The sequence below is a fragment of the Lissotriton helveticus genome, assembly GCF_964261635.1.
Source record: "Lissotriton helveticus chromosome 1_1 unlocalized genomic scaffold, aLisHel1.1 SUPER_1_unloc_11, whole genome shotgun sequence".
Taxonomy (NCBI): Eukaryota; Metazoa; Chordata; class Amphibia; order Caudata; family Salamandridae; genus Lissotriton; species Lissotriton helveticus.
In genome coordinates this window covers 3,768,579-3,783,929 of record NW_027611650.1, presented here as the reverse complement: position 1 = coordinate 3,783,929, position 15,351 = coordinate 3,768,579, and positions in this window count along the sequence as shown.

Genomic DNA, 15,351 nt, shown 5'->3' with positions numbered 1-15,351 from the left:
GTCAGGACCCGCATCCACCTAGGTGGACACTTCGTGTTGGATTTGCGTACCCAAACCCACGGACCAGAGACAAATTAATTGACCCTGTCTAGATACTACCCCAGCAACGGTACTCACCGGGCAGCAAGAACGGAAGGCCTCGGACTGGACTGGACTGCTACGACGACGGACTACGAACTTCGGACTTCAGTTACGGGTGGGCCTCCGGATACCTGGGACCTTGGACTCTCGGCTTGGGCTCTGGTCGGGACTCGCCGCGTTCCTCCACCGCCTCATCTGGATGCTGGACCGCAACCTCCGTCTCCTCCGTGGGCCTGAGGGATACTTGAAGCAGAAATATCTGCCACTGCGCAGGATGATTCCGTCACGACTGCAGAGGATCAGGGGGCTTGCGTGGCTTCTCCGGCGCGTGGGGAAAGGGCAAGTCCCTATTCGGGCGCCATTATGTGGTAAATAAATAATTAATTACCGGATCTATTTTTCAGGATATACAATAACAGATAGCTCAATAAATAAGAGTCAAGATTCGAGGTAGCTGGAGTTTGCAGGTTTTAATACAGCATAAAGGACAGCAACAGGACAACCTGCACGGGAATAGGATGGCAGGGCCCGGCAGCTGCCGGGGCAGGATCTGGGATGAGCGCGCTAACTTTTAATAACAGTGCACAATATTTATAGCTAAACAATTGCATTACAGTTAATACAGTAGGCGTAGCAGTGGGCGGAGTTCGTAGCAGTCGCGAAAGATAAGGCATAAAGTAGGTGTAACAAGAGGCGTGTACATAGACATGTGATGTAAACGTAACAGAATATGTCATGAATGGGGCGGAAACATGGAGAGGGCTACCTAAGGAGCCGGGACCTCTGACCTAGTGGTGCGCGCAAGCTGGCAATGACGTGTTACTAGGAGGAACTGGGGGCTATGACTTCTGCGCTAGAAGAGGAGACTATAGTCTGGAGTGTCAGGGCGACATGTACCTAAACACTATCTAGTATCTGATGTTTAGAGAACATGTTGATAGAATCCAAAAGTTATCAGGGCAAAGGCTAACAGACTCTAAGACTGGTGCATGCATTATTCTACATGTAGTGCGTGTTGAGGAATATTAAATGACCATTAATACAGTATTTCTCTTACATGGAGACGTAAAGGCTAGACCATGACTGAAACTATTGATGCGATTCAGTAGCTTAGGAATGCAGAGAAGGAGGGCTGGACTGATAACTAGAATCATAACATACTCTTGGCAGACTGGCAGGCAGAGCCAGGCCGAGCCGGGCACTGTGAGGCAGGAAGTAAGTGAAGGGTCAGGGATGCAGGTGGGGGCTGTATCGCTCCTCAGCGAGGGTTCAGAAAACAGGAGCTGAATCTGGTGTCCGGGCCCTTTTGAGGCCTAGAAACGGGGACTTTATTCTGAATTAACGTGCACACTGTGAAACGTGGCAACATAGCTTTACATAGGCCTAATACTCGTAGCTTTCACGAGAACTGGAAACTTGACATACTAAAGTTGGACACAACTAGAATTGCGTCTTTAATCGATCATAAGGGAATACATATGCATATTAATCATGCACATATAACATAAGATGGGGAACACGTAGGGACACAGAACATGGCAAAATTTACTTTTCCACATCACGAAGGTCAAGATCTAGCATATAGGCAGAAAATCTGGTAATTACATTTTGTAGGCCAATGGGGGTACGAGCCAATAGGACGGCATCATCTGCATATAATAAAGCTCTTATTGGCCATCCGTTTATGCATGGCAAGTCCTGACAATCATTACTTAATTTTGCTCCCATGTTATTAATATAAAGAGTGAACAGGAGGGGTGCCAACACGCACCCCTGCCTCACCCACTTCTTTACCGATAGGGTCCTACTGAGTTCACTACCCCTTCCATAGAGCACCCGGGCCCTAGCATGTAAATAAGACTGTTTTAAAAAGTTAAGAATGAGTTGATCAACCCCCATGGCGTCTAAAATGCTCCATAGCTTCTGATGGTTAACACAGTCAAAGGCTGAACTCAAATCAACAAAGCATAAAAATAAATTCCCCCTTTTAGCCTTTAAATACTTTCCAACCAGTAAGTTCAGGTTTAAGCATTGTGCGGTGGTTCCCACACCTTGGCAGGAAGGCATACTGTAATTCAGAAATGATACAGTTTTCCTCTGCCCATAACTGGAGGCAGTTTAAAACAACACGCCCAGCCACCTTTGCAAAAGAATCTAGTAATGAGATTGGTCTATTGCAGGACGGATCGTCACGATTGCCCTTCTTGTAAATAGGGACCAGTATCGATTCCGTCCAAGTGGCTGTAAATTCCAGGGTCAAGCAAGCTTTTAAGACCAGGGCTAACAGGGGTCCCCATTGCAGTGGATCTGATTTAAATAAGTCCACTGGTATGCTATTGGAGCCTAGGGCTTTGCCCTCCATACTTTCATTGATGGCCAAGATTACATCCTGGGCATCAAAGTCGATTTCAATAGGAAGATGGTTTGGAGGGATTAAACGTATGGCCGCCTCGTTTTGCGGATCCACCTGATTATTATAAAGGCCAGAAAAATGGGACACCCATTTATCCTCCTCTATTTCGATAATAGGCAGGTTACCCGAGGCAAGGAAAGGGGCATTCACTGCCTTCCAGAAACCTTTTGTTTCTTTCAAGGCTGATGCTCGTTTTAGATCTTGCCATAATTCGGACTTTATGTTTGCCTTGCGTTCCTTAAGAGATATCTTATAGGCTAATCTTGCCCTTTTTATATCTGCTCGATCTTTTATGGGTTTATGTAAGGAGGTTATCAAGGCTGCATGGGTTTGGGAACATTTGGCAACAAACCAACCGCTTCTCTTGTCAGCCCATTTCTTACTTTTTGCCCGTAGTCTGTTTTGTATAGTCTGAATTGTTTTCCCAAAAGAACTAGGAATATCTGTTTTGTTAGTGTTTATGTCGAGATAAGCTGTAAAATCATCTTTGCAGATGGTTAAGAGGTGCGTACAAAGTTCAGATTGGTTGACAGCCGCCCATTTGACTGTCTAACCATTTTGTCTATCAATAGCAACATCTCCTGCCAGGTGTGTTGCCAATGTTTTACTTGTTAATGCTTTGGCAGGGAGTTTTAAAAGGACGCTAATCGGTTAATGATCGCTAAAAGCAACAGGATGTAATTGTGTATTCTGTCCGCATATCTATTTGATACCAGTATATGGTCTATGGCTAAAAACAAGCCACCTCCGTTAAAGGTACTATTAAAAGGAATTAGGGACGAACACACACTATTTGCAAATCCCAAATCCATAGAATATTTTAGCAAATTAAATGAATCTCCAGAAGCAGTGTGCAAGAAATGGGACGCATCATTTGCATCATCTGGATCTACACCACAAACATCTCCCTCGATATATGGGCACGGTCCACAATTAAAATCCCCGCCCCAGATTATACAGTAGTCTTTACCAGAACTTCTTTGGGTCTTGTCCAAATCTCTCTGCAAATGCATCAAGATTTGTCATGTATCCGCAATGGGCATATTATTATAATAATTTGACAAGACTAAATAATACTTTTTATCTAAGTTGATTTTTAACACCTGATAATAGATTTTAGACTTCATGAGGTCTATCTTGTGAGCATTTAACCTGTAAGACACATAGATGCAAAGGCCGCCCTTATTCCTTCCCTTACTTGATGGCAGCGCTGAACTGGAAAATGTCTTAAAACCATTAATATGTAAGATGTTATCAGACCAAGTTTCTTAAATACTTTTAATGTCAAAATTATGGATGAATTCCAGCCAGGCAGCATTAGACAGTTTAGCCTATAGACCTGCCACATTCCAGAACAGGATCTCTATTTCTTTCATTCTAGGTCCAGACTGTGATATACAATCAGTGGGGGCAGGGACTACGTTGGGGCCACCAGAGCTATTTGGTGTTTCACTATAAGAAATGCTGGCCTTCGACTGAGTTATTTCACTCAGAGTATTACAGTTGTTACAATGATTAGCGGCGTTTCTTGCCCTAATGTCGGGTTGTTCAGTATTTAAAAGTAAAGCTGTACATTGCGAGATTGTTCTTATTGATTGACATTGTACCCTATTGCTATTAATGTTACTGAGTCAATCGTTATCATCCAGGGAAGAAAGGGCCTCAAATCTATTAGTCAAAGGTATGCTAAATTGAGTGTGGTGAATGTTATTCATGAAATGGGCTGGGAGTTGCATCTCCTGTCCTGCGTGTCGGAGGTAGTTAGTGGGGGGATACAAGTAACCCAACGGGAGTACATTTATTCCATGATTGGTCACATAGAGGGAACCCTGTAGGCTCAAAATTTCTTGTGTTAAACTTGGTGTTCTAAAAGTGAGGACTATGCAATCACCCAGGAGCCTCTTATCACATTTCCCCACCCACCCCACTCTCCTTGCCATTTTAAGTTCGCTAAATAGGGCATCAGTTAAGCCAATTTTAAACCAGAGCGTGCAAAGAGACTTATTATGTAAAGTCTCCCAGGATTCAATTGATTTGGACGTGGATTGTGGTACATTTGCCAATATTATTGTATATGGTGTGGCTTCTGGAGGTAGATTCAAGGTCAGGCCTTCTTCATTTACCCTGCCCCTTACCCTATATGTGATCTCCGGGTTGGGCAGTCTTTGGTTAATAACGGGTGCTATATCAGATGGCGCTTTATTATAATCTAAATTAAAATGACTCATATGTCCAACACCCCTCCCAGATTGCACGGCTGGTTGTGAGATGTCCGCCATATGGGGGTTGGCTATATTTCCACCATTTGATGTGCTCCCTAGACACCCTAAGCAACTGGGCGGTATGTTATTTGTGCCTACACCCTGTATTTTTCTCAAAAGTTCCTCGATCGCCAGGGTCATTGCCAGCAGTTTCTCTGATGTGGCCGAGGCCGATAGTGAAAGTTGATGGTATGGGGCATTGCCAGAGCTCTGCCCCTCACTGGGCACCAAAGAGATCACGGAAATGGAACAAGACTCCAGGCACCCAGACAAATCAATCAATGTACCTTCCAGAAGCTTTAAACGGCCGCCCAATGAAGCAACATTTTTGTCTCTAGATTCCCTGATCCGACCAAGGGCAGTGTCCAATACTGTCATATTAATGGCATTAATGGCTGTGCCGTCCTCCTTGGGCAGAATTGCGTAGACAATGAAACATCCATGGTCTGAGTACTTACAGAGCAACTCTTTACCGCTGTATTGGTCTGGGAGTCACACTCGGATTCCTTTTGAAGTTTTTGTTTTGATGGACCCTTACCCTTCTTACGGTTCACGGATGCCTTTGCCCTCGGCTTAGCCTTTGTGCCCCCAATAGAAGAATTGGAAGTCCGGGTTCTAGAGGCTATGCTTGGCCCGTTAGAGATATCCATTTGTAGTGCTGGCGGCTCATCATGTACAAGGTCCAACAAATCCGAGACCACTGGTACAGTCCCCAAGTTATGAGGTGATGAGCAGGATTGGGTTAAGTTTTGGGAGATACCTGCTGGATTATGTAATCCTAATGAGGTTTGCCTTGAATGAGATAGGGGGTCTAGAGACAGCCGCCTCCCTGTTAGTTCTATCTCATGGCATAGTAATGATTCTTCCCTCGTTATAAATGCGTCAGATAATCACTCCACCACGACGTTAAGTACCAATCCCGCTTCACACGAATCAACAGAAAGTTATAATTAAAATCTGTACCTGAAGGTCGTTATAGAGGTGGTATAATGTAGGGCCACTTGTTAGAGGGGGGGCCGAGCCCAGCCTCCTCCGGGCTTCGACGGGCAAGGACGGGCCCGCCCTTGGCCCACGCGCGTCCCGCGCTGTTGGATCCCCCCCAGAGAGTTTTATGGACCCGGTGGCTGGCTGGCGCTGCTCCTCACGCGAGATCGCACTGCCCTGTGGGAGATGGAGTCCAGGCAGTCCGCGGTCCGTGTTCAGGAGCAGAGAAGAAATAATACGGAGTCCTGTGGTGGTGCCACAATATCCCAACAAGGGCCCAGGCAGCAGCACAAATAGCAGAGCAGCAATGCGGGCACGTAAGGGCATGATCATATCAGTAAGAGCCCCAAAAGGAAGTCTATTTTTATATTGACCCTAGGTGTGGACTGTAGAGGCTGCAAGAAGGGCACCTCTGCCCAGAAGAGGACCTTATGTCATTGCATCATCTTGTGCCTCACAAAGGAACTGACTGAGAGAATCTGCGCTCAGTCCCCAAGAGCAGAGTCCTCTGCATCAGCACTTGTCAGGGGTGTTCCTGTGGCTGAGATTTACTGTGCGGTAACATGGGCTTCCCTCCTCCACACCTTCACTAAGCGTTATTGCATGGATTCAGAGGAGATCAGGGATAGCCACTTCAGACGTTCAGTGCTTCAGGGTCTTTAACAGCGTTATTTTCCATCGTAATGACTCTTGGTGTGGTTCCAGAATCATGAAAGTCTTCCATAACTGTGGTGATTCACAAGAAAGGGGGGAAGGGGCCTGTATCGAAGGCTATCCGGGGGCTTGAGTTTCCGAGGTACCCAGGTGGCAAGTGAACAACAACGGCTGAGAGATACTTCCGCTGCCCCTGTGGTACTTTCGGTTTCGCTCTTGGTCATTGTTGGCGCCGACTCGCTGCTGATCGACACTGCTGCCCTGGTCTAGTCGTCAATCCCACACTGGACGTTGATCCTCGACCTCTCGACTCTGCAGGCCTGCCACGGAGGGAATCATTCTGACCAGATCCCAAAGGTCCCGCCGGAGCTCGTTGCCCATCATGGCGGGCAGGGCGGATGCCGAGAAGCGCAACACCAGAGGCCCGAACCGAGGAGGGGTTGCCCACTCTCAGACCATAGATCGCTTTACTCGCCCGAAGAGATCCCCAGGCCGAGCAAGCAAGATCCCTGAGGAGACCGGTGACGGTCCTCCCGCGACTGAGGATCCGACTTTACAGGATGTTATGGGCGCCATTGCCAGTGTCCGGACTGCTATGGGCCAGCAGTATGAAACTTTAGCTACTAAGTTAGACATGGTGGCAATCGAGGTCAACCTTATCAGGACGGACTTGGGGAAAACCAATGAGCGGGTCAAATCCCTGGACATCAAGACCGCAAGCCTGACTTCGGTCGTCTCGGATCTCCAAGCCGAGGTCCGCAATCTTCGAACGGCCGGAGACTTGTTTGCCCGTCGGCTGGATGATTTCGAGAGCCGGGCCAGGCGCAACAACATTCGCATCGTAGGTGTTCCGGAGAACTCCACAGACGTGCCTTCGGATCTTCTGGTGGAAGACCTTGTTCGGAACCATTTGGCACCAAAGGGTCTTAGTAATCTTTTTGCGGTGGAACGTGCTCATAGAATTCCAGGTGGGAAGCCCAAGCTTGGAGCCGCTCCGAGGCCTATAATAGCCAGGATTTTTAATTTCCGAGACAGAGACGCTATCCTGCAGGCCTCGCGTGCCAATGGTCCCACTAAGTTTGAGAATGTGTCGATCAGTTTTTACCCGGACTTTACACAGGTGGTAAAGAAGCAACGTATGGGCTTTACGGGGGTGAAAAGACATCTCAGGGACATGGGATTGAAGTACGCCATGCTTTTTCCGGCCCGCCTGAGGATTGAACATAACAAACGTACATTCTTTTTCGACCGCCCTGAAGTGGCCAGTGACTGGTTGGACACTTTGACGACGCACCGTGCCAGCCCGGAGAGTTCGAGGGGCGCCGAGGGCGGCTTGGAAGAACAGGAGTAGTGAGTCTGCGCCGGCGAGCCAGTTTATGGACGCTCTGCAGTGGCTCTGTGATAGCTATGTTTGTATGGTGGAGGGGATTTGGGACTCTTCCTCCTCAGGGGACTTCTTTCTCTCTCTTCTTGTAGGTTAGTTAAATGGAGCGACAGGCACACTGCAAGTTGGGGTGGCTTTTTGGTCTACCGCAGGGGTGCAGGGTGGGGGGATGTGTGTTGAGGGGTTCTTGGGGGGTGGTGGAGGGGTCTTTTCTTGTTTGTTTGTTTCGAGGCTACGATTTGGTCGGTATTTTATCCTATGTGCCTGTTTCGTGGCGGGGGGGGACTGTTTGTTCATTTCTGGGATGGGGGGTAGGGGGCTGAGGGTGCTGAGCTGGAACGTTAATGGTCTCGGGGATAGGATAAAACGGGGGATAGTTTTGCAGTATTTGAAGCGACACTCCCCGGATATCGTTTTACTCCAGGAGACTCATCTCGTAGGAAATACGTGCCATGCGTTGAATAGACGGGGCTACCGTTTGGTGGCCCACTCTGGCTTTACTACTGGGTCGAGGGGGCGGGCATCCTGGTTAGAAACTCCCTCCCCCTCGAAATAGATTACATGGTTTTGGATGATAGGGGCCGCTATGCCGCTGTTGTGGGCCGTTGGGAGGGGAAGACGATCTCCATTTTGTCTGTGTATGTTCCCCCTGGTCTAGAATCCACCACGTTTTCTGATTTGGGCGGGGTGGTCCTGGGGCTCCCCGATGGTCTGTTGGTAGTGGGTGGCGATTTTAATTCAGTTGTCAGTGGGGAAGAGGATCGTAGCCCTCGCAGAACCCTCCCCACGTCGCAGCTATGGCTGGGGAATTTTTTGTACACGTTGGGTTTAGCGGATTGTTGGAGGCAGCTGCACCCTGGACAGCTCCAGTATAACTTCTATTTGGGAGCGCATGGTAGTCTCTTGAGACTCGATTACATACTTGTACCAGCGGCACAGATGGTCTCTGTGAGGGAAATTAGGCATTTGGCTAGAGGGATCTCAGACCACTCCCCGCTCTGGCTCACTGTTGACGTGCGGCTAGAGTCCGGGGGTCGGGTCGCTCCAATTAATCCATGGCATCTTCGCAACCCCAACATTGGTACGGAAGTGGTTAAGTGTATGGATCTCTACTTTGCCGAAAATGTAGGGCCGGTGTCCTCCCCTGTTTCTTTATGGGAGGCATACAAAACTGTGGTCCGGCGTCAGACTCTATCTTTGATTGCCAGCGAGAGGAAGCGCAGAACTATGGAAGTGGTGGGCCTGGAAAATGACATCACTGAGTTGGAGGAACGGATGGGGTCTGGGACTACGCCTGAGGACTTGAACTCCTTGGCACTTAAACAGTCTGAATACAGAGCTCTGGTGACTGATGCGGCTAGGGCAATGAATCGTGAGCAGCAAGGTCGTCTGTATGATGTGGGTGACAAGGCGGGAAAATTGATTGCTTGGCTGGACAAGAGGTATAGATTGAGTCGGGTGGTGCCTGTTATTGAGAGAGTGGATGGCGCGCGAGTGGTGGACCCGGTCGAGATAGTGGAGGTCTTTGCCCAGCACTTTCAGAAGGTTTACGCGCCGGTCACTGGCAGACAGGAGGACTCGCACTTGTTGCTCCGCGATATAGCGTTGCCTAGTCTGTCGGACTCAGACAAGGAGCTTATGGAAGCGGATGTTTCCACCGATGAAGTAGCGCTCGCTATCCGTTCGCTTCGTTCGGGCAAGGCTTCGGGCCCAAACGGCATACCGGTCGAGCTGTATAAGCTGAGCCCTGACAAAATGGCGCCGTATCTTCGCCGGATGTTCTTGGCATCGCGAGATCTCGGGCTCCTTCCCCGGGACCAGAGACTGGCATCCATTGTGGTCATCCACAAGGATGGCAAGCCTCGTGAACTCTGTTCGTCATATCGGCCGATCTCGCTTTTGAATGTGGAGCCCAAGATCCTTGCGAAGCTCTTGGCGAGCCGGCTGATTACAGTGATCGGCGATTTGGTACACCCGGATCAGTCTGGTTTTATTCCCCACCGCAATACCGCGCTCAATCTTCGACGTCTTCATGGTGTCTTGGCAAGGGCGGGGTCTCTTGAGGAGTCGGCCATCTTGCTCTCACTTGACGCCTCGGTGGCCTTCGACACGGTGGAATGGCCATATCTGTGGGCTGCCCTTGCCAAGTTTGGCTTTGGCCCTAAGTTCATTGGGTGGGTTAGACTTTTATATGAGCAACCGCTGGCTCAAGTGGTGGTCAACGGAAGGGCCTCGGAACCTTTTGTTCTTGGGCGCGGCACGGGGCAGGGCTGCCCTTGGTTGCCTCTCCTTTTTGCACTTGCTCTTGAACCCCTTGCCGCGTGGCTCCGTTGGGAGCCCTCGCTCAAGGGCATACGGTGGTCCCCCGCCTTCGAGGATCGTGTGTCGCTTTATGCCGATGATATATTGTTGTATCTCACTTCTCCCCGTAAGTCGTTGGGTGTTCTGTTTGACGTCCTGAGTTCTTTCGGGAGGAACTCTGGTTTGGTTATCAATTGGGCTAAGTCCTGCATTTACCCACTTAGGGGTGGACAACCTCTCTGCCCCGCATTTGCCCTATACCTGTTTCCGAAGTTGGCTTCAAGTACTTGGGGATCTACATTTCGATGGACCCCACGGTGCACTATGAGCGGAATTTACTACCTCCGCTTGTCCGGCTTAGGTTGGATGTTGCGGCGTAGTGTGGATTGCCTCTGTCCCCTTTGGGAAGAGCGGCCTTGTTTAAAATGATGTCTCTTCCCCGGTTCCTGTACGCCATTCAGAATACGCTCAATCTAGTTCCGGCCAGCTATTTCCGTGAAATTGAGGGCCTCCAGAGGAAGTTGGTTTGGGGCGGGCGGCCCCGCATAGCATTGGCAAAATTGACTTTGCCGTGGTATGACGGTGGTATAGCTTTGCCTGATGTCAAACGTTATTACTGGGCATCTCAGTTGAGTGCCATCAATAACGCCATGTATGGTCCTGTCCCGAATCCCGCCTATGAGATGGACAGGTGGCAACTGCCGGGGGGTGATTACAATAGAGCGCTCTATTCCAGAACCGCCAGGAGGAATCTGACGGGCCCCACTGCTGTGGCGGTACGGGTATGGGGCAGTGCAACATCGGCCACGGGCTGGATGGATAAACTGACTAGGGCAACTCCCCTGTTTGCTGCTGAGAGATTGAGTGGTCTGTGGTCATCGAAGGGATTCGATAGTTGGGACCTTATCGGTATCAGCAAAGTGGGCGATCTTTGGGCCACCAGCAGAGTCAAAACTTTCGACGAACTGAAACGGGAGTATAAGTTGAGTGACAGGGAATATTTTCGAAATCTTCAGGTCCGCCACGCACTCGATTCGGTCTTCCCTGTTGGGACTACGATTCCTGAGTCTTCACCCCTGGAGGATAGAGTGCTGGATGGGCATGTCCCTGACAGCACTATCTCTCTTATATATAAAAAACTTATTAATGCCCGTTCGGACCTCCTTATACAGCTAAGAGATGCGTGGATTGGTGATGGTCTGGAGTTGGACGACGAGGACTGGCAAGCTGCAATATCCTCCCCTAAAGAAGTTGCGATTCCGGCGTGTCTCCGACTGGTGCAGCTGAAGATTCTGCATCGTGTCTATGTCACGGGTCCACGGTTGGTGCATATGGGTTATTCTGTGGATGGGTCATGTCGGCGTGGCTGTGGTATGCTTGCTACCTTCCTCCACATTATATGGGAATGCCCGGAGGTAGTGGTTTTCTGGAATCGAGTGCATGCGGTCAAGGGTGAAGTGACGGGTGTTGAGCTGCTCCCTGAGGCCAGACGCTGTTTGTTGAATGTATGGAAACAGAATGACTTTACGGTTGCTCAGACTCAGTGGGTCACGCTGGGTAACATGATTGCGAAGAGAGATATTGCTCAATTGTGGGGATCTCATAGGGCACCGTCGGTCTCGACCTGTGAGGAGAACATGGACTGGTGCATGTTTAGAGAAAAAATCGTGTACATATCTCGTGGTAGGCCCAAGAAGTGGGGCAAGATATGGGGTCAATGGAATTCATATCGAGGAGAGATCTGTGCTCCTCCCCTCGCTGAGCCCCCTGACATTCCACGATCTCCTTGACTGTACTTTCTGGTACTTTGATTTCCTGTTATATGTGATGCACTGCTCACTCTCGGTCCCCACTCCCCTCTCCCGTGATTTCTTGATGCCTGCTACTCATTTGTCTCCCCCTACCGTACGTAACAGTCCTTATATTGCTTGGTTTTGCCTCGACTCTTTTTCATGTTTTTCTTTGTGTTGTTTATACATTGTAAAAAATGGAAACCTTTATTTATCCTCTCTTGCCATGGGCTCCGGATAACATTGTGCTTCTACGCTGCCGGACCCTCGGGCTGTCGGCTGATGAGCTGTGTATAGAGTTGATATTGTTATTGCATGTAACTGACCGGCCTGTGTGGTTGTAGGTCTGTAACTGTACTCTTTTTTACGAAATAAAGGTTTAAAAAAAAAAAAAAAAGAAAGGGGGGGGGAGAGATGACCCCCCAGCTATCGGCTAATTTCCCAATTAGGCAACATCTGGAAAATCTTTGGGAAACCCTTACAGTCACGTCTCGAGACCTGGACAGAGGAGGACAATATTGCCTCTAACTCTCAGGCTGGATCCTGAAAAGGCTAAAGTAGAATCGACCAGGCTCTGAGGTTGCACATGATCTGTATGAAGTTTGTGTCCCTGGAAACTACCCGCTCTACTTGGTCTTAAGAGACCTAAAAACAGCATTCGATTCTGTCGCCGCTCCGTCCTTCTGAGTCTTCTGGAGGAAGGAGGTTCCCAAGCAACTTTTAACTATCCGAAAGGATCTGCCGCGGCAATCATTCCAGAGTAAGATTTGGTGTAAAAGAAGAATGCACAGAGAAGTTTGAAATAAACATTGGCGTTGGGCAGGGTTGCGTACTTGCCCCAGCTTTATTCAACATTCACATCAGTGGAACTGAATTCTCTCGGGAATCTTCGTCTTGATGTTCCGATATTGGAGAAGGAAAATATTCCAATCCCGCTGGTTGCAGATGATGCAGTAATATTAGCGCGTACTGAAAAATCAATGCATCAACTTTTGGAAGGCTTCGAGCTATTCTGTAAGGTACGGAAGTTAATAATCAATAAAGAGGAAAATATATGATAATTATTCCTAAATCAAAGGTATTGTTGACATTCAGGATTAATGGTAAACCAACTAAGCGACTTAAAACATGACTACCTCTGCATACGAATGGATGACCATTTATATTGGAAAGCTCATGTGGCGAAGGCGGAAACAAACTTGACGCCACTATTCTACATTTTGCTAACTCAAGCAGCAAGAGACCAATAAAACTAGCACTGATGCATTCAAGACAAATGCACGTATGGCCTGCGCTTATGGTGCTGAACTGTGGGATTTTACGAAAGTTCAGGCTCTTCTTAAACTGGGAAACATCTTCTTGTAACATGTACTAAACCTGGGTCCTGGTACCCCACTGACAGTATTAAGAGCTGAGCTGGGGTTCACTGGAGGATCTCACCCCTTAAGATAATGGATGCGAATGTGGTCAAATCTATCCTTTGCATCATATAGTATGGTTCCGCAGGAACTGCGACGATGCAGGATTACAATAATTTACTCTGGTTCAAGCACGCTGAGAACATTCTAACATACACTAGTTGAGTAGAGAAATAGAATCATCTGGAACTGATGAATAAGGCAACACTAGAACTGGTTAAAAAGAAATATTGTGCATTCATGTGGAGCATGCAAGAAGCAAGGAAAGGCATCCTTCCGACTAATTACCAGAAAGTAAAATGTGAACCGCGCCTGGTGCAGTTCATGGACTTGCTGTTCCCTGCTGAGAAAATGGCTTTACATCTCATGTTCAGATTAGGATCTCTTCAGGTGCCGACCTTAACTAAATCATGGGTAAAGCCCCTGGAGGCGGATCTGACACGTGTCCCCGTACATGAGGGGGCTGAGTCATATATGCATTTTATGCTGCTGTGTGATATGTCGCATAAAATCCGTAGGTACTACCTACGTCCACTTTTTCTAACATGTAATCTGAGATGCTGCAGTGCAGCACTTTTCTTATGTTATAGAACTGATCGTATGGAGATTTGCCAGGCAGTTGCTTCATATATGCAGACCTGCCATAGACAGCAGCGAAGGAAGTGGGTTCAAACCATAAACCAACTGTAGTTATGGTTTTGAAATTTTCCGTTTATCTCTGGGGGCTGTGGTCGTCCTTTGATATATTTGCCCTCATAAACTGGGGCGTAGCTCGACTCCAACATGAAACGCACTGGAGAACCTTATGGACTGGACAGAGCATCGAGAGGTATTGTTGCACATTTCTACTTGTACCTGCACTTTATAAAATGCTCGCTTAGGTGTTGGCCGTCTATTGGCCCATGTATGTGCTTGTTAGCTGGTACGCTTTGTAAGATCTAATGACCGCTCTATCTAATTGATTGGTTTTAAAAGTGATGTACGTCATCCATTTGCACTAGCATTTTACGTCAGATCATGGATTATGCGCAAAGTGTAGTATTTGTATGAACTGGGCTTAAGTCGTTTTAAATCGACAAGAATTGTGATTGTTTTATTATCTGCTGTAAATAACGCTGACAATAAACCTTTGCTATCAAGTACCACACCTGCAGGAATGCTCAGTGGGTTGTGCGAAGCTAGATTTAACATGGTCGTCCGTGGAAGGGTGTCCCTCCAGAAATCAGAGTAGATCATACGGTGGGGGTCAAGAAAGGTTTATATAAGTATCACAGATGCAGAGACCCTTTCCATCATCATGCTAAGACCAACGGACAAATGTCTCTATTCCAGCTCACGGCCTAGCAACTATCCCCACATTCCAGAATATCATGACACAGGACGTCAAACCTTCTCCCCCCTTACATATAGGGAGGAGTCACTCTAGTCTGGTGCTTAATTACATGTGTAGATGTGTCTGGTGGTGCCTGATAACTGAAAGCCACACATTTGTTTACATACAATTTCAAATTTCTGATTTATTATTCCTATTACCGTGCTTTCAACCTTGAGAAGGCTCATCCTAGACCAGTGTGTGGACAAAACACATGCCGACAAATCGAGGACAAAGGTATTGGAACATGGTCTAGGGACACTGACAACAAATCCTACATCAAACCTCACGTTTAACTGATGGACAGCAAAGAGCGATATAAAGCGATATACTGAGAAAAAGTAACCTTGAGAATTGCTGCAAGCTAAAGTAAATTTTTAAAAACTAATAAAAGTACTACATATCCACAGCTGTGAGACCTGGAAGCCGATTATTTCTCAATATAGCCCTAGTTTATGATTACCTTACAGGGCTCACATTATCATCCGCGCTAGAAGAGATGGGAGCCTGGGGTGTCTGGTCACAGAAGCTCATTTACATACAAAGGGGTGACAGCCTGTTCACAACGCACAGCACAGCTTGTACACAGAAAAGGGTAAAGTCTTGTGTCTCTTTTTTTCATTTTCTTTAATATATCCTGCACCTCGCTCTCTTCTTCTCTTTCTCTCATTTCATTCATCATAAATTACTCAA